A 23526-nucleotide genomic window follows, 5' to 3' on the forward strand; every position below is an offset into this window, starting at 1 on the left:
CTTCTCTGGGCAGCCGTGGGCGGGATGCTGAGTCCATCTGTCTACACTAAGGAAAACAAAATTATCAGGTAAGTAATTTCTCCATTTCCTAGCATGTAGCCAGATGGACTCAGGACCAGTGGGATGTACAAAAGCTACTCCTGGACAGGGCGGGAGGCTGCCTGCGGCCCACTTAGTACTACCCTTTCGAAGGCTGCGTCTTCTCAGGCCTGAACATCCAGGCAGTAGAACCTGGAGAAGGTGTGTAAGGAGGACCACGTCGCCACCCGACAGATCTCGGCAGGCGACAGCAGCTTGGTTTCTGCCCAAGATACTGCCTGAACCCTAGTAGAATGAGCCTTAACCTGCAGTGGTAAGGGCTTTCCTGCCTCTATGTAGGCTGCCTTGATTATTTCCTTCATCCAGCAAGCTATGGTCGCCCGCGAGGCCGCTTCTCCTTGATCTTCCAGTTGTGGAGAACGAACAAACTATCCGTTTTGTGCATTGCTTCTTATCTTTCCAGGTATCGCACCAGGAGTCTGCGATATTTATATGGCGAAAAAGGTGTGAGTCTTCCGAGTCCTTATGTTCATCCGCAGATGGCTTGGTTCAAAGGAAACTCGGAAACCACTTTCGATAGGAAGGAAGGGACGGTGCGCAGCTGTATGGTTCCAGGAATGAACCTAAGGAATGGTTCCTGACAAGATAGAGGCTGTAGTTCGGAGATGCGACAAGCTGAACATATTGCCAGCAGGAATACCATCTTCAATGTTAAGAGGCATAGTGACAGACCGCGCGTTGGTCTGAAGGAAGCCCCTGCTAGGAAGTCTAATATCAGATTGAGATTCCATAGGGGCACTGGCCACTTTACGGGTGGCCGAAGTTGCTTAACCCCTTATAGGAAATGGGTCAAATCTGGATGAGCTGATAGACTGATTCCATTCACTTCGGCTCTGAAGCAGGAGAGGTCTGCTACTTGGACCTTGAGGGAGTTTAGTGACAACCCCTTCTTCATACCGTCCTGTAGGAACTCCAGAATCATGGGGATCTTGACCGTCCACAGGAGTATCCCGCAGTCCTCTCACCAGGCTTCGAATACTCTCCGGATCTGTATGTACGCCAGAGATGTTGAGAACTCACGGCCTTCGAGTAACTAAGCTTATTCAGGCGCGTCCTCTCAAGGGCCAGACCGTAAGAGAGAATAGAGATAGATCTTTTGTGAAGAATCGGGCCCTGCTGGAGAAGGTCCCTGTGTGGAGGTAGGCACAGAGGGCTCCCCGCAAGGAGTCTTTGCATGTCTGCATGGGCGTCTTGGCCAATCTGGGGCCACTAGTAGAACTAGTTCCCTGTGGTGTTCTATCTTATGGATGACCTTGCCCAGTAGTGGCCATAGGGGGAAGGCGTACAGTAAGTCTTCCTCTGGCCAGGTCTGGACGAGAGCGTCGATCCTTTGGGAGAGTGGCTCTTGTCTGTGGCTGAAGAACCTGAGGGGCACAGAGAGGTGGCCAGTAGGTTCATGCCCAGAAGGCCCCAGCAATTTACAATCAGTTGAAAAGCTGTGGTTGACAGCATCCATTCCCCCAGGTCCAGGCTCTCTCTGCTGAGGAAGTCTGAGACGTTGTCTTTCCCTGCGATGTGGGAGGCAGAGATCCCTTGTAGGTTTATCTCCATCCATCCATGAGAGGGTCTTTCTCCAGAGACACCTGCTGGCTCCTGGTTCCTCCCTGGCAGTTGATGTAGGCAACCGTTGTAGCATTGTCAGACATTACTCAAATCGCTTTGCCTCTGAGTCTGTGGCTGAATCGCAGGCACGCTAGTCCGACTGCTCGAGCTTCCAAGTGGTTTATGTTCCATCCCGCCTCTTCCTTGCTCCATTGTCCCTGGGCCAACAGTTCCTGACAATGGGCTCCCCACCCTCATAGGCTCACATCAGTGGTGAGCACGATCCAGTTCGGTGGGGATAGGCTTACTCCTCTGCTTAGCTGGTCTTCCTGTGGCCACCACTGAAGCTGAGAACCAACCTCTGCTGGTGGAGGCAAATTGACTAGTCCTGGGACAGTGGATTCCAGCATGACAGTAAGGAGCATTGGACTGGTCGCATGTGAACCCTTGTCCATGGAACAACCTCCAGGGTTGATGCCATGAGCCAGAGGACATGAAGATAGTCCCATAACTTGGGGCGTGCATTGGTCATCAATCGTCATAACTGTTCCATCAGTTTCCTTTTCCTGGGGGAGGGAAAAAGACTTTGTTCTGTTTGGTGTCGAAACAGGCCCCCAGGTACTCTGGAGACAGAGGGCTACAGACTGCTCTTGACCATTTTCACAACCCAACCGAGCTCCTGCAGTAGGTTCTTGACTCTGCTGGTCACCTGCCGGCTCTTCCAAAGACTTTGCCCTGATCAGCAAGTCATCCAAGTAAGGGTGTACCAAGATCCCTTCCTTCCTCAGTGTTGCTGCCACGACCACCATAATTTTGGAGAATGTTCTGGGGGGCAGTTGCTAGGCTGAAGGGTAGCACTCTGAGCTGGTATTGCAAAGCGTAGAAAAACACTGGTGATCTTGATGGACTGGAATGTGAAGGTAGGCTTCGGAGAGGTCCAGGGAGGTTAGGAACTCTGGTTGTATTGCCATTAGTACAGAGCGAAGAGTCTCCATGCGGACGTGTAGTATCTGCAGATGACGGTTGACGTTCTTGAGATCGAAGATGGGTCGGAATGATCCTTCTTTCTTGGGAACGATAAAATAGATGGAATAACACCCCGTATTTTGTTGGGGCGTAGGAAACGGAGTTATTGCCTTCAAACTGAGTAGTCTTGACAGAGTGGTTTCCACTGCCAGTCTCTTGGTGTGGGAGTGGCAGGGCGACATTGTAAATTTGTCCCGAGGGATGCTGTGGAACTCCAGAGAGTAATCTTCGAGTGATGTTTAGTACCCATTTGTCAGACGTGATCTCGACCCATTGTTGATAGAAGAGGGAAAGTCGACCCCCCTATTTCCTCCTGCTGTGGATGGGTCGTCCCATTCTCATTGGGGAGTACGGCCGGAGCCTGCCCCCAGGCCTGTTCCTCTCTTGGTTTGTTGGTTCCGATAAGGTTGAGACCTTCCTGAGGGACGAGGTGCCTGGAACTGCGAGTTCCTGTAGGGCAAAAGCATTGAGAGGCTCTGCCCCTAGTTCTTCTGGGGGAGGAGCGCTGGGATCTTTTACCCCTGTCCTCCGGTAGCCGAGGCACTGGAGATTCGCCCCACTCGCTGGCTAACTTCTCCAATTCATTTCCAAATAAGACAGATCCTTTAAATGGCATTCTTATGAATTCGCTTTAGAGGTCGCATCAGCAGACTAACACTGCAACCATAACTATCTTCCGGCCGCCACTACAGAGGTGGCTACTCTGGCTGAGGTAAGCACCAGATCTGAGCTTGCGTCCGTCAGAAAGGCTGCTGCCGGTTCAATCGATTCACCGGTATATGTTCCTGAGTTGTTTGCCTCTCTCGAGAGGAGCAAACAGGAACGTGCCACCAGTGCACAGCAGGAAGCAATCTACAGTGTCAAAGGCCTGCTTAAGGATGAATTCTAATAGCCTATCCTGATTATCCTTCAATGCAGCCCCTCCCTCAATGGGAATGGTTGTTCACTTTGAGACTGCACAGACCATGGCATCCACTTTCAGAAAACACAGGCGTTCCTTGGTTGCTGGTTCCAGAGGGTATAAGGCTTCCAAGGCCTCCAGGGCATCCCACTCCAGGTCAATCAGTTCCTGGATGGCTTCCATCATTGGGAAATAGCATGAGGATTTACAAAGGAACACCAAGATGGGGTGGTTCTTTGGTTCCGCCATAGGGTCTCTGTGCCTGGAATACCCAGAGTCTGGGAAACAAGAGCAGGTAATTCATCCCTGTGGAAAAAGTGAAGCATGGTTTGGTATGGTTCCAGGCCTGGAGGGATTTCTCCTTCTTCCAGGGAGCCGCCAGGGTCCCTGTCAGGGAAATTCTTGGTTAGGCGAGGCATATCTTAAGGCAGCCGAGCAGGGCCGTAAGGATCTTGTGCTTCCGACAGGGGCTGAACCCAGGTCGCAGCTGGGGCTGATTGCACCTGAACGCATGTTAAGCCCAGGGAGAGTCGCATGTTAAGCATGTTAAGCCCAGGGGGAGTCTGAGTAGGGGGCCCCTGAGGTGCCCTCTTGTGGTGAAGCCATTTCGGAGTTGCATAAGCCATTTTGGAGCTACTACATGCTATCGTATGTAGTAGCTCCCAACCCATCCTCAGACCCCCCTGGGCTTCTTTGCAATGACGACACAGGCAGGACTTCAGTTCAGGCTGTGCAGCTCTGATGTGGCAGGCTGTGCAAAGAGTGCCTTCTGGGCTTCTTGGACGCCGGTGCCACTGCCTCTATGTCTAGGCACACAGGTAATGTGCGTGTGTAGCTGTAAGCGTGGCTATGCGTGCATCTATACTGGATGCACACAAAATTTGGGCGCATCGGCCGTCCGGCCTGTCCCGTGTGTATCGCCGGTCGAGAAGGGAAGATGGCGCCAACGCCCCCTGCGCTTAAGGTGACGCTTTCGATGGTCTCCATATGTCTGTACCCCTGCACCGGATCGGGGCCTAGCCCAACCAAGGTTACTCAACCCGATCAGTGCTCCCTTTTTACCTTGCCGGAAGAAAAACCATTATCGGTAAGGCAATCCGAGCCCCGGAGACTAGAGACATGAATTTAAAGTTATCTGCTTACCAATCTCATGCCGGGACAGTCTCCAGCTGGGGGGGGGAGAGGGCTTTACCTTCACCATCGCGCTCGGTTGTGCACCCGCTGCCTTTTAGCCACTATGGGTGCTAAGTCCACGCTGGGAACTGGCTACCAAACCAAGGAACACCTCTGAGGAATATCGAAAATCACCTCAGGAATTCTCAACTGGGGGAGGGACCCTTAGGCATCACCACAGGAGAGCGGGGCTTGATCTTCTTTAAGGTAAAGATTTTTCTTTGTTGTAATTCTTAACACTATTCTAGTGTGTGGGATAGTGTCCGCATCTGCTAGGAGACTGAGAGATACTGAAGAGCTGAGCTCACCGCAGGGGTATATCTAGGGTGACGTCAGCTTTGAAATCTGACTCAGTCTCCCATCTGCTAGCAGAAGAGCAAATAACCCACTGGTCCCGAGTCCATCTGGCTACATGCTAGGAAATGTTAAATTTCTCCGAGTATATGCTCGCTTACACTTCCTTAAATATAGGATGGATCTCAGTTCCCCTCATTTCTTGGGCGTAAGGAAGCAGGGGAAGTAGAACCCCTGGTCATAGTGTTAAGGAGGAACGTCGTCAACTGCCCACTGTTCGAGATGACCCTACACTTCTAGCTGGAGTTGCATCAAGTGAGATAGATCCGGACTGAAGGCTGAGCAATGTGAAAGTTTGGTGATATTGCAGCACTTCTCCAGGTAGTGCTGGATTCTTCCCATTACTATCAAGGATGGGTGCTGGGTTTGAAAGTTGGTCAAAAATTTGGTCCAATTTTTGACCAATTATTGCATTGTTTTTGGTTAATGTTCATGCTGTCGAATGCAAGTCAGAAGTTGTTGCTATTACGGAAGGAGATGCCGCATCCGGTAATGTTGAAATTATTGGAAGGGGCATCTCAGCAAGTATGACCTTTCAAAAGCTTAGTAAAGGGCGCCTTTCAGAAGGCTACTGTTCTTGTCCTGTAAAGAGGAACTGGACTGCCACAGTCTGTTCCTTTGAGCAACCATTTCTCTAAGCTTTTCTCCAAAAAGGTAATCAATTAGGTATGAGAAATCTGCAGACTTTTTGTGGACATTGAGTAGGCTATGGGCTTTCAACCAAGTCATATGGCATGACCCGAAAATGGCAGTGTATACACTCTTCATCTAAAAATGGCTAAGGATATGCAATTCCACCTTCACCAAGTGAAAGAAAAAGCTCTCAGTTTTTGTATATGCTCATGTAAGTACTGAACCATATAGAATCATGCAATAAGCATGTAGCTTCAATAAATATTTTTGCCAAAGTTGTCCAACAGCCTGGGATGCTTCCCTGGTGGGGTATATATCCATGTTTTCTTTGCTCTTTAATGAGCAGATTCCACCATAACCAATTGGTGGGGTAACTGTACTATTCTAAACCCCGGAGATTTCTGTACTCTATATTTGAGGTCTAATTACTTCAGCACAGGAAACAGGATTTTCCCATTTTCTGGTTTGTAATTCTTGCAGGATACTATGGATTGAGAATGCTAACCACCAGTATTTCCAGACTTCTTGTCTCTGCACACTAACTCATGTTTTTCCCAGCTTGTCCAGAAATCTGGAGTAAGAAAGGTCTTCTGGTGGAGAAGAGTGTCTGGAGGGGCCAGAAAGGGGTCAGAAGGAATCCCAGTTGACCCCTCTTCAGAGACGAGAAAAGTGGGAACACTGATCCAGGAGCCCAATGATAAACAAGGTGACAGAGGAGAGGTCCTTGGTTGCCTCGGAGTGGTGTACTCCTTATGGACATCCTCTAATTGACTAAACTCCATTGCAAGCAAGTTTCTTGGACTAGAACCCCTGCATTGAAATTCTGATGGGCGTATCTACCCTACATCAGGGATACTGGGAATCCTCCTCGTGGGAGTAAACCTGATATCCTGAAAAGGAAGGTTGATGGTACCCTCCTTATCCTTAGCCACCAGAGAGAAGAATCTTTCACCAGATCCACTCTTTGGTCAAAGGGCTGACAAGTAGACAGTAGAACATCCTTTTCTAATACCAAAAAAAGAATCTTGCATATCACTTGGCTCCGCAAAATCTGATGGGTACCAGAGATTAAATGGGATTTGGAGTCTCCAGGCATAGTCCTTGCTCCATTAATTCTGTTGGTGTAAGGTGTCTGGTAATTGATGGGGGTAGTGGTATATCTCCTTCTACCCATCAAAATTCTATACAGGCCTGCATACAGTTGCATAGGAAGCACGAAGCATCAACAATGGAGCAACCTGCCCTGATGGTAAAGGTGTTGAGGACTGATGGATTTCACTTTCTGGGGTTACCAAGTCAAGTGTGCCGAGGATTTAGGATAGATGGTACCAATGTATTGTGCTTCAATGGCACCAGGACTTTGTACATTGACGGCACCAACACACCCAAGACTCTGTGCTTTCTGTGCAGCTTCTTCTATGCATGTCACTTACCCAACCCTGGGATTTGGCCTGCTCCACTGATCGGTGAGATACCTTTGGGAAATTCCTGCTCAACTCCAGAAGGACAGACTGCAGCTTTTAGGAAACTTGTGTAGCTTCTTCATTTTCCAAGCCCATGTTTTTTGAGTAGACAGAGACATTGGTCCACAATGCTAACAGTTGGCCTGATCATGGTCTGAAGCAGCAGAAGAATTCATGTTCATAAGTAATGGATTCTATCATAAATAGAGTCCTTGAACCCACTTACCATGGATTCTTCTTACTGAATATGAACAAAAAAGTTCTTAATCTTTTTTGGGAGTACTGAAAAGTGCTCTTTGAGGGCTGCTGAAGCAGCGAGGCAGCTTAAATTTTTTTTTCTTTGTGTGAGAAAGTAAAGAGACAGATAAGTTGATGAGGGACAAATAAAAAGACCGAGGGGGGCTCACAAGGCAATGCCAGAGCAAGAATTCCTGCAAAAGCTCTACTAGTTAAGAGGTCTGTTCAATGCCACTGGATGATGTCATCCACAAGTAATGGCTATTTCAGCCTTCTTATCGACAGAAAGATTCAGCAGAATGTTTATCCCGCTGAATATCTGGGACAAGCTATCCAGCTAACTTTAGCTGGATAACGTGTCCACTTGCTCGTTTACTGAATATGCCCCCAATAGTGCTGTAGCCAGTCAAATTGAGCTGAAGTCCAAAGGAGAAAAATCTTTTTACCCCAGCAGTTTTTCTTTAGTGCCCCAATAATACCAACCACACTAATAACAAGCAATAGTTCAATACTGCTATGCCCCACTTACCTAAAAAGCTCTGGGCCATATCAGGGACCACCGATAAAACAGCACGAAAAGACCCATCAAATGAAAGGACATCTGCAGGAGAAAGAGGGGGGGGGGGGGGGGAAGACACCACAATGCTTAAAAATGGGGGGAAAGAAATCTCTAGAACCATTTTACACATCAGACTTAATTTTGCTGGCGTCTCAGACTTGGACATTCTCATCCCTGAAAGAGTCAGTTGGGTAAACGGCAAAGATATTCATCATTGCGCCAGCAAAGCGATCTCAGTCAGTGCTTGATAAAATAGTTACTTCCAACCACCTCAATATATACTGAGGTGGTCGGAAGTAACCAACTCGCTGATACATGTGTGCTGAATGCCATGTACACAGAAGTGATTTCAGAGATCCAGCTCCTACATGTTATCCAGGAGTCAACGTTGATGAGGAAAGAGGAAGGGTGTTGATAGATGACAGTTATTCACAGAGATGATGGGTGAATAGGCAGATGGTGTGGGCCCCAAAGAAAGAAAACACGTGATTAAGGAGGAAGATGGAGTTGAAATCTGCAGGAGGGGGATAGGAAATTTAAACTAAATTTCAACTAATAACTGGAAGGGGGACAATAAGTAAATCTGCAGCCTTAACACTAAACTTTAAAAAGGGAAGCTTTGATAAAATGAGGAAAATAGTTAGAAAAAAACTGAAAGATGCAGCTGCAAAAGGTTAAGTGTTCAACAGGCTTGGACATTGTTTAAAAATACAATCCTAGAGGCGCAGTCCATATGTATTCCACACATTAAGAAAGGTGGAAGGAAGGCAAAACGATTACTGTCATGGTTAAAAGGTGAGGTGAAAGAGGCTATTTTAGCCAAAAAAACATCCTTCAAAAATTGGAAGAAGGATCCATCTGAAGAAAATAGGATAAAACATAAGCATTGTCAAGTGTAAAACACTGATAAGACAGGCGAAGAGAGAACAGAAATTTCATTTTTGAGTTCCTTCAGTACCCTAAGATGCATACCATCCGGTCCAGGTGATTTGCTACTCTTTAGTTTGTCAATCTGGCCTACTACATCTTCCAGGTTCACAGTGATTTCGTTCAGTTCGCCTGACTCATTACCCCTGAAAACCATCTCCGGAACTGGTATCTCCCCAACATCCTCATTAGTAAACACGGAAGCAAAGAATTAATTTAGTCTTTCTGCAATGGCCTTATCGTCCCTAAGAGCCCCTTTAACCCCTCTGTCATCTAATGGTCCAACCGACTCCCTCACAGGTTTCTTGCTTTGGATATATTTAAAAAAGTTTTATTATGAGTTTTTGCCTCTATGGCCAACTTAATTTCAAAATCTATTAGTTAAAATGTGTAACCTATCATTAAAATCATCCATTGTACCTGAAGATTGGAGGGTGGCCAATGTAACCCCAATATTTAAAAAAGGCTCCAGGGGCGATCCAGTTAACTATAGACCAGTGAGCCTTACTTCAGTGCCGGGAAAAATAGTGGAAACTATTCTGAAGATCAAAATCGTAGAGCATATAGAAGACATGATTTAATGGAACACAGTCAACATGGATTTACCCAAGGGAAGTCTTGCCTAACAAATCTGCTTCATTTTTTTGAAGGGGTTAATAAACATGTGGATAAAGGTGAATCGGTGGATGTAGTGTATTTGGATTTTCAAAAGGCGTTTGACAAAGTCCCTCATGAGAGGCTTCTACGAAAACTAAAGAGTCATGGGATAGGAGGTAATTTCCGCCAAGCCTTCCCGGACATTTAATGCTGCCTTGTCACGATGATAAACCCAGATTATGGGATACCTCACTGAGTTTTACTATTACGATTTTTTCAACTGCACTATGATTGAGTTCATACGTTCCTTGTATTTATACTGTATTTACACTATATTATAATATTACTATGTTTAATTGGTATTTTGTTCTATTGTTCTATGTAAAGCCCCTACTCTTTTTGGGCATTTCAATGTTGCATGTAAACCGGAGTGATTTGTAGTTTTTACAAGAACATCGGTATATAAAAATTAAAAATAAATAAATAAAATAAATATCCTTTCGTGGATTACAAACTGGTTAAAAGACAGGAAACAGAGGATTAAATGGTCAATTTTCTCAGTGGAAAAGAGTAAAACAGTGGAGTGACTCAGGGATCTGTACTTGGACCGGTGCTTTTCAATATATATAGATAAATGAACTGGAAAGGAACATGATGAGTGAGGTTATCAAATTTACGGATGATACAAAATTATTCATAGTTAAATCACAAGCAGACTGTGATACATTACAGGAGGATCTTGCAAGACTGGAAGATTGGGCATCCAAATGGCAGAGGAAATTTAATGTGGACAACTGCAAGGTGTTGCATATAGGGAAAAATAACCCTTGCTGTAGTTACACGATGTTAGGTTCCATATTAGGAGCTACTACCCAGGAAAAAGATCTAGGCATCATAGTGGATAATACAAGGGTGGTGGATGCCTGGAATGCCCTTCCAGAGGAAGTGAAGTCTAAAACTGTGAAGGACTTCAAAGGGGCGTGGGATAAACACTGTGGATCCATCAAGTCTAGTGGGCATAAATAGAGAGGAGGCAGCAAACACTGCACGGAGCGGCAGTTACCACGGAGGCATTCACGGAGCGGGATGCCAGTGGCTGGTGTTCCACCTTCACGGAGCGGAAGGATGGAGGGCTGCCATCTCAAAAAACAAAAAAACAAGCAAACAAAACAGGGGTGGGTAAGGGGCAGGGGTGTGCCCTGCTGGTTGCGGCAGTTGCTACCCCTGATTGAGCTGGATGTTCACTAGGATGGCGCTGCTCTCTGCATTGGTGGAGGGGTGGAAGAGAATTGTGGCAGAAGGGTGCTGGAAGCCAATAGAAAACGGGTGGGAGGGAGAAAAAAGGGGGAAAAAAATGGATAAACTGCGTAGCTTGCTGGGCAGACTGGATGGGCCGTTGGTCTTCTTCTGCCTATGTTTCTATGTTACTTTAAAATCGTCGGCTCAGTGTGCTGCAGCAGTCAAAAAAGCAAACAATGTTAGGAATTATTAGGAAGGGAATGGTTAAACAAACGGAAAATGTCATAATGCCTCTAATCGCTCCAGGGTGAGACCACACCTTGAATACTGTGTACAATTCTGGTCGCCGCATCTCAAAAAAGATTAGTTGCGATGGAGAAGGTACAGAGAAGGGCAACCAAAATGATAAAGGGGATGGAACAGCTCCCCTATGAGGAAAGGCTGAAGAGGTTAGGGCTGTTCAGCTTGGAGAAGAGACGGCTGAGGGGGGATATGATAGAAGTCTTTAAGATCATGAGAGGTCTTGAACGAGTAGATGTGACTCGGTTATTTACACTTTCGAATAATAGAAGGACTAGGGGGCATGCCATGAAGTTAGCAAGTAGCACATTTAAGACTAATCGGAGAAAATTCTTTCACTCAATGCACAATTAAGCTCTGGAATTTGTTGCTAGAGGATGTGGTTTTTGCAGTTAGTTTAGTTGGGTTCAAAAAAGGTTTGGATAAGTTCTTGGAGAAGTCCATTAAAGGAAAATTAGGACTTACCTGATAATTTTCATTCCTGTAGTACCAAGGATCAGTCCAGACTGCTGGGTTATGCCTCCCGTCCAGCAGATGGAGTCAGAGAGAAACTGAAAAGGCACCACTGATATACCCTGGTGCGTCCCCTGCGATCCTTCAGTATAATCCATAACAAAGCAGTATGAAAATTAGAAAACTATGGCAAACTCTGTGACTAGATCAAGATAAAGATGAAAAGTATGAACATGTGGAAAACGAGGAAACCATGCAGTCAACCATACAAAAAAGAACAAGTACCCGTAAAAACGGAACCCGAAAAAAAAGAACAGTTGCGGGACTTTATACTCTTCACTGATATGGGCGGGCGTCTGGACTGATCCTTGGTACTACAGGAATGAAAATTATCAGGTAAGTCCTAATTTTCCTTTCCCTGTACGTACCAGGATCAGTCCAGACTGCTGGGAAGTACCCAAGCTGCCCTAAACAGGGTGGGACCCTGACAGTCCCGCACGAAGCACACCACTGCCAAAGGAGTCCACCGTCTGAGCGCGCACGTCCAAACGGTAATGTCTCGCAAATGTGTGCAACGTCTTCCAAGTAGCCGCTCGGCAAATTTCCTGTGAGGAGATAAAACCACTCTCTGCCCAAGACGCCGCCTGGGAGCGCAGAGAATGAGCCTTAAGACCCTCCGGAACGGCGCGACCTTGGGAAATGTAAGTAGAAACAATCGCCTCTTTCAACCAGCGTGCTATCGTAGCTTTCGAAGCTTTATTCCCTTTCTTTGGACCACCCCACAAGACAAACAGATGATCAGACAACCGAAAAGGGTTGGTAACGTCCAAGTACCGCAAGAGCGTCCTTCGAACATCCAACTTGCGAAGTTCCGGTTGCCGCGACACCTCCGCTCCGTCAACCGCAAAAGCCGGTAGGTCCACCGTCTGGTTGACGTGAAAAGCGGAAACTACCTTAGGCAAAAACGAGGGAACGGTACGTAGAGAAACCCCCGAATTAGAAATACGGAGAAAAGGTTCCCTACAAGACAACGCCTGAAGTTCCGAGATTCGGCGAGCCGAACAAATAGCGACGAGAAAAACAGTTTTGAGAGTGAGATCCTTGAGAGTAGCCCTTCGTAGGGGTTCAAACGGAGAAGTACAAAGACCCCGGAGAACCAAATTTAAACTCCAAGAAGGACAGATAGGTCGTACCGGGGGTCGCAAATGCTTAACTCCTTTTAAAAATCGTGCAACGTCCGGATGCATGGCAATGGAAATTCCGTCAAGTTTACCGCGGTAACAGCCTAAGGCTGCCACCTGCACACGCAGAAAATTATAAGATAAACCCTTCTTTAGACCCTCTTGCAAAAAAGTCAGAATATGAGACACCGTAGCCTTCCGCGACGGCACCTCCAGACCCTGACACCAGGAGTCAAAAACTCTCCATACCCTGACATAAGCAACCGAGGTAGAGGGTTTACGAGCCTGCAGAAGAGTAGTAATGACCGACTCCGGATATCCTTTCTTTCTCAATTGCCGCCTCTCATAAGCCAAGCCGCTAGACAAAAGCGATCGGCCTGGTCGAAAAATACTGGACCCTGCCGAAGGAGCCGAGGCAGATGCCCGAGACGCAAGGGGCCGTCCACCGCTAGATTGATGAGGTCGGCGAACCACGGCCTCCTTGGCCACTCCGGGGCTACGAGAACGACGGGTCCCGCGTGGGATTCTATTCGCCGCAATATTTTCCCCACCAACGGCCACGGTAGAAACACATACAGAAGAACGTGCGTGGGCCAGGGAAGAACTAGCGCGTCCACGCCCTCCGACCCGTGTTCCCTTCTGCGACTGAAGAAGCGAGCTGCCTTGGCATTCAAACGAGTTGCCATGAGGTCCAACCGTGGAGTTCCCCACCGGCGGCAGATGAGTCTGAGTGCCTCGGGAGATAGTTCCCACTCTCCCGGATCTAGGCGTTGCCTGCTGAGATAGTCTGCTTGAATGTTGTCGACTCCTGCGATGTGAGACGCCGCAATCCGAGACAGGTGCTGCTCTGCCCCCACCATCAATTGGCTGGCTTCAGTTGCCACCGGTAGACTCCGTGTACCGCCTTGCCGATTTATATACGCTACCGTGGTTGCGTTGTCGGACAAAACCCGAACTGCTCTGTCCCGAATCAAAGGCAGAAAATGTTGTAGCGCTAGGCGAACCGCCCTTGTTTCCAAACGATTGATAGACCACTTGGTTTGAGAAGGCGTCCAACGTCCCTGAGCGGACTGAGACTGACAGACTGCTCCCCAGCCCGTCAGACTGGCATTGGTCGTGACAATAATCCATTGGGGTGGCTCCAAATTGGTACCTTGGAGCAAGTGGACCGGATCCAACCACCACTGCAGACTGGTCCGCGCTGGGGGTAAGAGTGGCAAAGGTATCTGAAACTCTTCCGATTTGGGGTCCCAACGAGACAGAAGGGCCCTCTGTAGCGGCCGCATATGCGCAAAAGACCACGGAACCAAATCCAGAGTGGACGCCATATATCCAAGGACCTGTAAGTAATCCCATACCACTGGCAAGGAAAGGGCGAGGAGACGGCGAACGTGCGCCATCAGCCGCTCCATCCTTGCCCGTGGCAGGAAAACCTTCCCCACTTCGGTATCGAACGAGGCGCCCAGAAATTCCAAATTCTGGGAGGGGATCAGATGGCTCTTGGGGTAATTGACTACCCACCCCAAGGAGTGGAGGCGATGGAGAACTGCCTGAATTGCGTCCTCGCAGAGACGGTGCGATTTCGCCCGAATGAGCCAGTCGTCCAAATAAGGGTGTACCAACACTCCGTCTCTCCGAAGACTCGCCGCCACGACCACCATTACCTTGGTGAACACTCTCGGAGCTGTCGCCAGACCGAACGGAAGAGCGCAGAACTGGAAATGAGATCCCAGGACCATAAAGCGCAGAAATCTTTGATGGAACTCTTGGATTCCTATGTGCAAGTAAGCCTCCATGAGATCTAAGGAAGCCAAATACTCGCCTTTGTGTACTGCGGCGATGACCGAGCGCAGGGTCTCCATCCGAAACCGCGGTATGCGCAAAGCCCTGTTGACCCGCTTGAGATCCAGAATCGGCCGGAACGTGCCCTTCTTTTTGGGAACGATGAAATAGATGGAATAACGGCCTGTGCGCTGTTCGGCGGGCGGCACTGGCACTATCGCTCCCAGCTCCTGTAACCGCTCCAGGGTCTGAGCAATTCGTTGTTGCTTTACTAGAGAACCGCTGGGAGAGATTAGAAACAAATCGCGCAGGGGTTTTGCAAAATCTAAGGCGTATCCGTGAGAGATAATGTCGAGGACCCATTGGTCCGTGGTAATTGTGGCCCATTCCTCCCGAAAGTAAGAGAGTCGTCCTCCGACCTCCGGGACGGAGGAATGGACCGGCGTCCCTTCATTGAGCCGCTTTAGAGGTGGCGAAGGTATGAGACGCCCCTGCGCGGGCCGGCCTTCTACCACGAAAGGAAGGAGTCCATGACTGGGAGCGCGTAGATGGCTGCCTTGTAGCAAAGGAGGAGCCCCTCCCCGATCGAAAACGTCGCTGCCCGCGAAATCGTCCGCGAAAAGTACCCGAAGGGCGAAAAAATCTAGGCCTGTCCTCTGGTAACTTGAACACCTTATTCTCCCCCAAAGACCGGATAAGGTCTTCTAACTCGGTGCCAAATAACAGTTTTCCCCGAAAGGGAAAGGAACCGAGTTGGGCCTTGGAGGAAGAATCTGCTGCCCAGTGACGCAGCCAGAGTAACCTCCGAGCCGACACTGCCGAAGACATAGACCGGGCCGAAGTGCGGAGGAGGTCATAGAAGGCATCTGCGGCGTAAGCCACCGCAGATTCTATGCGGTTTGCCTGCTCTGCTTCATCCGGAGGCAGATCCTGAGATGTCAACATCTGTTGTACCCAGCGAAGGGTAGCCCTTTGTACCATGCAACTGCAAACTGCCGCCCGTACTCCCAAGGCTGACACCTCAAAGATGCGTTTAAGCAACGTCTCCAACTTCCGATCTTGAAGATCCCTAAGGGCCGTACCCCCTGTTACGGGAATGGTGGTATGTTTTGCCATGGCAGTGACCGCCGAATCCACCCTTGGCACCCTAAGGAGCTCCAAGGATTCAGTAGGGAGGGTAAAGCTTATCCATAGCCCGGCTGACTAAGAGTTGCCTCCGGATTATCCCATTCCCGGGACACAAGCTGAAACAGTTTATTGTGAAAAGGAAAAGCATGCGCGGGAGTGCGGAGCCCATCCAATTCAAAATCCCCTGGCTGGGCATTTGAGTCTATCTGGGGTATTGGAATCTTTAGTTCCCTAAGGACATGAGTAATCAACGGATCCAATTCCTCCTTATGAAATAACCGGAGAATCTGAGGATCATCCCCCTCAACCGGGTCAACAGGGTCCATACCCCCCACGTCCGTATCAGGATCCGGAGGGGACGGAGCCTGTGAAAGGGGAACCGGAGCTGCAGGCTGTGGTTTTGGAGGGGGAGCCGGAGAAGCCTGCTGCGGGGGTTTAGGAGGAGCCGGAGCTGGATCTCCCAATCCAAAGAGACCTGTAGAAACTCTTCCCTGTTTAGCTGGGCCAGGATTACCCTGATCCCATTCCGTTTCGGCTTCCATATACGCCTTATGGAGCAAAAGAACAAATTGTGAGGTAAAGGGATGAGGTCTTTTCAAGGAACCTCCTTTTGCTCCCCCAGGTGGCAAATCTGGCCCGCGGGGGCTAAGGTCCGGCGGGGACAGAGGGGGGAGGTCCTCCCCTTCTTCGGAGGAAATCGCGTCGCCCTCGAGCTCATTTAAAATGGCCACCGAATTTTCCAAAATGGCCGCCGCCCCCGGAATCGGCAGCGAGGACTGCCCGACGCTGCCCGTGCACCAGTCCGAGGGGAAGGGGAGCCCCCGGCCGCGGCTGGCCCCCGCGAGGAGCCCTCACCCCCGGGAGCAAAGGCCCTCGCGGGAGAGCCGGCGGCCGTGATCCCCACACGCCGCACAAACAGTTCCTCGGGGCATTTTTTTTTTTTTTTAAGAAAATCCAAAAACGGCGCGAAAAACGGCGCGAACAATGGCTGGGTGACAAGCCACCCCTTCCGAAGACCACAGTGAGTACAGCAGGCTGGGACCAAATTACCTCGTTTTTTTGGTTTTTTTTTTTTTTTAATTGAGAGCGCTGCCACCGGCAGCTAAGTAAATTACCTCACAAACAATTTATTATTGGAGCCGGTAGGGGGTGTAGTGCACCCGGCTAAACTTTTTCTCCGAGGAATTAAACTTCTCAGGAGTCGGAAAGGGAGAGTGACCGGCCCACCGATTAATTCTCCCCTCCTCTCACTGGGTAGGGCTGAAAGAAACCCCGGGAAAAGGCTGTAGGGCAGTGCCCTGCTTTGCCTGCTACGGCTCCTATTAGCAATACCAAATTAGCAGTACCTCATTAGGTACAAAATATTACCTTGATCCAGTCACAGGATTTCTCCTATATACTAATCAAACCTGATAGGGAAACCCCTTCACAATTCAATTTACAGGAGATCAGGACCGCAAGGTTATGCTCTCTCATCTGCTGGAGTCAGAGATATACTGAAGGATCGCAGGGGGCGCACCAGGGTATATCAGTGGTGCCTTTTCAGTTTCTCTCTGACTCCATCTGCTGGACGGGAGGCATAACCCAGCAGTCTGGACTGATCCTGGTACGTACAGGGAACGGCTATTAATCAAGTTGACTTAGGGAATAGCCACTGCTATTAATTGCATCAGTAGCATGGGATCTTCTTAGTGTTTGGATAATTGCCAGGTTCTTGTGGCCTGGTTTGGCCTCTGTTGGAAACAGGATCCTAGGCTTGATGGACCCTTGGTCTGACCCAGCATGGCAATTTCTTATGTTCTTATGAGCAGTCCAACACCACCAGTGCAGCCTATCAAGCAAGAGCAACAACTAAAGCAGGGTCTTTAGGAAAAAGCTAGGTCTCAGTCAAAGCAAAAAGATGGACAGAATGATTAGAAGTCCCCTCTTAGTTAGGCTTTCCAATGTGAGTGAGTGTTAACAGATCTGTTAATGCCTTTCTTGTATTTATCCTCCCTTTTTTCCCTCCCTCAAGTTTTGAGGTTTAATTAGATACACCATATTTATGATGCATTTTCTTTCTTAATATTTCAATTGTGTATATGGTCTATCTACTGCAACAGCATTTAACTTTCAAAAAGGTGATTATGATAAAATGAGGAAAATGGTTAGGAAAAAAACTGAAAGGAATAACTGCAAAGGTTAAAAGTTTAGATCAGGCATGGATGTCGTTTAAAAATGCTAATCTTGGAAGCCCAGACCAGATGAATTCCATGCATTAGAAAAACATGGAAGGAAGTCTAAACGACTAGTTAAAAGGTGAGAGGCTATAATAGCTAAATAGAACATCCTTCAAAAAAATGGAAAAGGGGACTTTCAGTTATGCTGTGAGCTGTTGCGTGTCATGAAGCTGAACTCCCACTGAGATTCAGCTTTGCAGTGTTCATCAATCTCCAGACCAGATATGTCTGTCTATTTAAAGACAACACAAAACATTCTATACCAGAGATGTGAGTGGATTGAAGGGTCTAAGACCAAGAGGATTATCCCAAAAAAAAAAAAAGGTTGACGACCATGAGGAGCAGGCCCCTGATCCCAACCCAGAGGAGGAAGTGGAGACTTCAGAGCCTGAAATGCTGGGAGACACTAAATATCTGAAGTACTGGAAGCCTTTGCAGCAAAAAATTACTAAGAAGTTAGATACTTGTTTAAGAATTATTGTGGAGAAGGTTGCCCAACTCTGGAGGCAGTGAAAGACAATACTTGTAGGCTTGATGATATGGAACCTCTGGTATCAGATCTGGAAGACTTGCCGACAGGCATTCAAGCTAAGCTTGACAAAAATAGGCAGAACTCAAGACTCAGCCCTTGAGATGTCAGTCGATTTACAGAACTGATTATGCGGCAACAATATCTGCAGTTTGGGTCTGCTGGAAAGAACTGACATACATCCATCCATCAGTTGCTCCTTTATATTTAACACGTCTCTTATCTTCATAATCAGCCTTCTAAAAATGTATAATCTGCAGATGATCTTTTCTTGTCTGTCCCTTCGTTATAAAAATCCGACTGGTAAGAACTTTGTCTCGTGCATTCTTTATTACTGGACAAATTATGTGGAATGCACTACTTAAAGAGTTACACAATTGCAGATATGAAAATATATCTGAAGCAATTAAAAGGCTTATTTCAGGAAGCTTTTAAAATGATTTAGGGTTAATTTTTCAGTGATAACTAGTTAACTGCATTTTTCGTTAATTTTATGTCAGTCTCATTTAAATGCTGTATGTTTGAAAACCGCTTTCTACATTATGTTTGCTTAAGTAATATATAAAAAAAATTTAAAATACAGTTTTTGCAAAATAGCTGCAGGATGCCCTGTGTGTGAATACAACATGCATTATTAAAATATAGGGCGCACTGCGCTCTGGCACCAATGCCTGTGGATGGCATTGGCCATGCATTATCTTGAGTGCGCATGATTTATTTAAAAATATTTAAATTCTGCACCCTCCAATGTTCAGGGCAGGTTACAAAGGAACATACATAATTGTTAAAAGTAAATTAAAATATAAACAAATTAAAATACAACAAAAACTCATAATAAAATAGACTAGTCTTCAGCGGTAGACAAATCACAAAGATCTGGGAAAGCTAGTCTGAAGAGATGGTGTTTCAGTGCTTTCTTGAATTCTTTAGTGTTGGAGAGTAATCTAAGGCCAGGAGGTAAGGTGTTCCATAAAATTGGGCCTGCAATTGAGAAGGCACGCTCCGTGTCATGTTCAGTCTGGTTGACTTTGGAGAAAGGTCAAAAAATCAACTTCTACTGCAAATCCTGAGGTTTCTGCAAGGGGTGTAAAGATATAAAGTAGCAGATAGCCATGAATTGTGGTTATTATAAATAAGATTGTGTATTATTGTTAGGGTATGTATTGAATACGCCATCTGATTGGAAGCCAGTGTAGATGAAAAAGAGCTGGAGATATGTGGTTGTGTAGTTTATAATTGGAAAGAAGCCATGCTGCAGCGTTTTGTGCGAGTTGGAGGGGGCATAAAGCAGTTTGGGGTAGCGCTAAGTAGAGAGAGTTACTGTAGTCCAGCCCCATTAGAATCAGGGATTGAAGAACTGTATGGAAGAGATGGATTAAGTAATGGTTTGATGTGTTTGAGTAATCGAAGTTGTAAAACGAATATTTAATGGATTTGATATAGTTGGAGAGATTTAATTTTGGGTCTAAAAAGATGCCGAGATTATGGACTTGGTCAGAGACTTTGCTGATAAACAGCGATTGCTGAAGATGGCAAGAGAGATATATAATATCTTTGCTATAGAATCATGTTTTTCAAGATTTTTCTGCAAAATTGCAGAAGTGTCAGGAGTTCGTAAAAGTTAAAAAAGAATTATATTCCAAGTATATATGGTATGCACAGATGTACCCTGCCAAGCTACGAATGCAAAGCCATCATCTGTCCTGATGTGAAAACCATCAAAAAATTGATCTCAGATATCAAGAAGTCACTGGCTTGTGGGACTTCAGAGCGAGTCTTTCAGTTGATCATCTGAAGAGGACGAGAATACCATGGTAAGTGAGAATGGCTGTTACACTTAAATGTTGCTGGGAGCTGGAAGTCTGAGAGGCAATTTTTTTTGTTTTGTGGTTAGGATTTCTGTTGAACCTTCCTCATGCATCACGTGGGAGTCGTTTTTTCAAGTTTGGGCCAGCATCGCTGAAGCAGGTTACAACAGCCCATCATTTGGTTTGAAACATGCCTTGGAAGTCGCCAATCGTATGTTTGCTTTTGCCCAAATGGGGGAATTACTGCGCTAGAAAACTAGACAGGTGTGGGCCTTTATGAAGAGCTGTGTTCAGATATGCTATGCAATGGCCTTCACTTTTGGAGCAGAACTAACAGTGGAACATGGCAGGCAGGCAGTAATGGTGGGGACCAGGGTATTGCTCCTTCATCGACAAAGAGTAGCTAAGCATCACCAGCTTCTGCAGCTGGGGGGTGAAATGGTAAATATTTTTGGAATCTTAACACTTAATATCTACCAGTTCTTTTTTTGTAGCTACAGTTTTGTACCTCAGCTGTGGGAGAACTTAGTTTTCTTAGAGAGGCCAGAAACTCCCCCTGCCGCACCAACGAGATGACGGACAGCAGAGTTTCCATTCGGAAGCGAGGAATCCAGAGACATCTGTTGACCTGCTTGAGATCGAGAATAGGACGAAACGTTCCTTCCTTCTTGGGTACCAGAAAATAAATGGAGTATCGGCCCTGCCAGACCTCCCCCGGCGGCACCGGCACGATGGCCCCGAGGGCAAAAAGCTGTTGTATTGTTCCTCATATCACTGCGCATTTTGGGTCTTGACCACAGGGAGAAACTAGAAACCGCTGACGGGGCCCTGCGTGCAAAATCTAACGCGTAACCGTGTTTTATCACCGAAAGGACCTACTGGTCTGACCTGATTTTGGCCCACTCCTCGAAGTACAGAGTCAATCTGCCTCCCACCACTGGCCGCCCATCATTGTGAAGGCTTTCCACTTGGTACACTCTGTCCGGAACCAGGTCTTCCGTAACGCCTGCCTCGAAAGGACGAAGTGTAGGACTGCTGCCTGCTGGCATTGTGACGAAATGAAGAACCCGATCCATGAGAAGTCCGGGACCTCCGACCCCCGCGAAACCGATTCCTAGCAGAAAAAAAGTTCCTCTCGACTTCGGCTTATCCTCCGGCAGCCGATGAACCTTATTCTCGCCCCCAAGGACTGAATCAGGTCCTCTAGCTCCTTACCAAACAGCTTACCCTTGAATGGCAGGGACCCCAGGCACGCCTTGGAAGAGACATCCGCTGCCCAGTGGCGCAACCACAACAGCCAGCAGGTGTACACTGCCGAAACCATAGACCCGGCCGATGTGCGCAGCAAATCGTAAAAAGTGTCAGTGCTGTAGGCAATGACCGCTTCCAGGTGACCCGCCTGAAGAGCTTCCTCCTGGGACAACGACTCATTGGCTAGTAGTTGCTGTACCCAGCGTAGACTGGCCCTCAATGAAAAATTGCTACACATCACTGCCATTTCCCTAGGGCAGACACTTCAAAAATCTTTAAGCTGAACTTCCAGCTTACGATCTTGTAGGTCCTTAAGGGCCGTGCCCCCCGTAACCGGGATAGTGGTCTTCTTCGTGACCACCGCCACCGCAGAATCCACCGTAAGAACCCGTAAAAGCTCCAAAGCCACCTCGGGCAAGGGGTACAACTTGTCCATTGCCTTTGTCACCTTAAGACCCAAATCCGGAGTGTCCCACTCCTTAAACAGTAAATCTGTGGCTGAAAAATGAAAGGGAAAAGACGAAGGCGGCCCTCCTAAGCCTAGAACCACTGGGTCTGTAGTTCCTAGACGCAACTCTACCTGAGGCAGCTGAATCCCTAGTTCCCCCAAAATAGCTGGGATGAGAGGTCCCAACTCATCCCTGCGAAACAGGCGGACCACCTTTGGGTCATCCCTGTCCGCCCTGAGGAGTTTCGGTGTCCCCCTCCACCCCCTGTGGAGGTTGAGAAGGCAACTCCTGCTCGTCCGGGTCCTCTGATTCGGAGGCTCAGGGTCAGGTACCGGGGTCCTTAGGGTCTGCGGTCGGGCAGGGCCCCTGCATTAGGAGGGCCCCGAGTCCGCTTTGAAGGAATAGGCTGAGATTCCAGTGGAGGGAGTCTTCTCTTAGGAGGCCTTATGCATGAGCAGAACAAAATCAGACATAAAAGAAGACTCCGAAGAAGTATCGTCTGTCACCCTAGCAGCCGGATCCTGAACATTTAACGCGACCCTCGGTGCCGGTCTGCCCCTCGGGAGCTCCATGTTGAGGTGACAAACTCGGGGGAAGGTCCTCTCCTCCCCTGGGGCTGCCTGTGCTGTCGCGTCCCCCGCAGAGGACAAAATGGCGGCCGCCCCCGGAAGCGCCGACCCCGAGGGGTCCAAAATGGCGCCAGTTCCCGCGCTTGCCGGGAACGGGCTAGAAATCGCGGCAGGCAGCTTCCCAAATGTTCCCATGAGTGTTTGCACCTGCAGGACTACTCGTTTCTGTGGTACGGAGGGCCCATTCGTCTCCAGAAGCACAAAGCCCATCACGCGATAGGCGCGCTTGCGCCGCAGGCCCGACACGCGGCCGGTCTCGGCATGGTCGGGTTGGCCAACAAATGCACTCCCTAACTCCCCAAAAACGTGGCGAAAAAATGCCAAAGTACCCCCCACCCTCCAAACGGAAGGGCAAGGGGAGAAGAAATTTTTTTTTTTTTTTTTTTTTAAAGGTACCTGTCCAGCCGCCATGGGTCCTGAAGCCACTTGGAGGAGTGAGCCGGGCTCCCCACTATCACCTTCAGTGGTAGGGTGGATCAGAAAACGGGTCCTCAACCCCCAACACCCTGTGCCTCTGTAACCGGGAGGGATGGTCCCCTCAGGACCTGGCAACCCCCCGGGAGGCAAGAGACCCTGACCAGCAGGAACACACTGCGGTCAGTCTCCACTAACTTTAAGGTTTTTTGGGGGTTTTTTTTAGTAATTCCGTGAGGAAAATTCCTGTCAGGAATCTCTTCAGAGCTCCTTTACTGCAAGGCTACTGCTGCGCAGAAAAAAAGAAGACTGAAGGGGGACCCCTGCTGGCTGCAGGGTTAGTGCCATGCCCAGTAGGGGCCAGTCAAAGTTCTGGAAACTTTGACAGAAGTTTTCCGTGATTGGGCTCCATCCTGATGTCACCCATATGTGAGGACTACCATCTTGCTTGTCCTGTGAGAATGTGTGTACAGCTGACCAGAATACATTAGTCAGTAAAGTGGATATTTTGCCCTGCTCTCTTCTCTGTTCATATCCCATTTGGCTCTCCAAAGATCTGGCTGGGATTCATTCATGTTTGTATGTGAATTTTGAATACTTTCTTGCTAGGAGGCAAGATATTTAAAGAGCTGA

The 23526-nt window shown here is 48.0% G+C and overlaps 1 long non-coding RNA gene and 1 other non-coding gene across 2 annotated transcripts in view; both read right to left on the reverse strand.

The window, feature by feature from the left end:
• Positions 1 to 23526, reverse strand: part of LOC115085418 — a 51828-nt gene that overhangs the window by 15271 nt on the left and 13031 nt on the right. Inside the window, exon 4 of the long non-coding RNA XR_003854839.1 lies at positions 7958 to 8029. This is a non-coding gene — a long non-coding RNA (uncharacterized LOC115085418). The remainder of the gene's footprint in view (positions 1 to 7957; positions 8030 to 23526) is intronic.
• On the reverse strand, positions 8131 to 8211 carry LOC115086383. Its single transcript, XR_003855262.1, has one exon. It is a non-coding gene; the product is annotated as a small nucleolar RNA SNORD87 (small nucleolar RNA).

Source organism: Rhinatrema bivittatum, chromosome 2, assembly GCF_901001135.1.
Source record: "Rhinatrema bivittatum chromosome 2, aRhiBiv1.1, whole genome shotgun sequence".
In the NCBI taxonomy this organism is placed as follows: Eukaryota; Metazoa; Chordata; class Amphibia; order Gymnophiona; family Rhinatrematidae; genus Rhinatrema; species Rhinatrema bivittatum.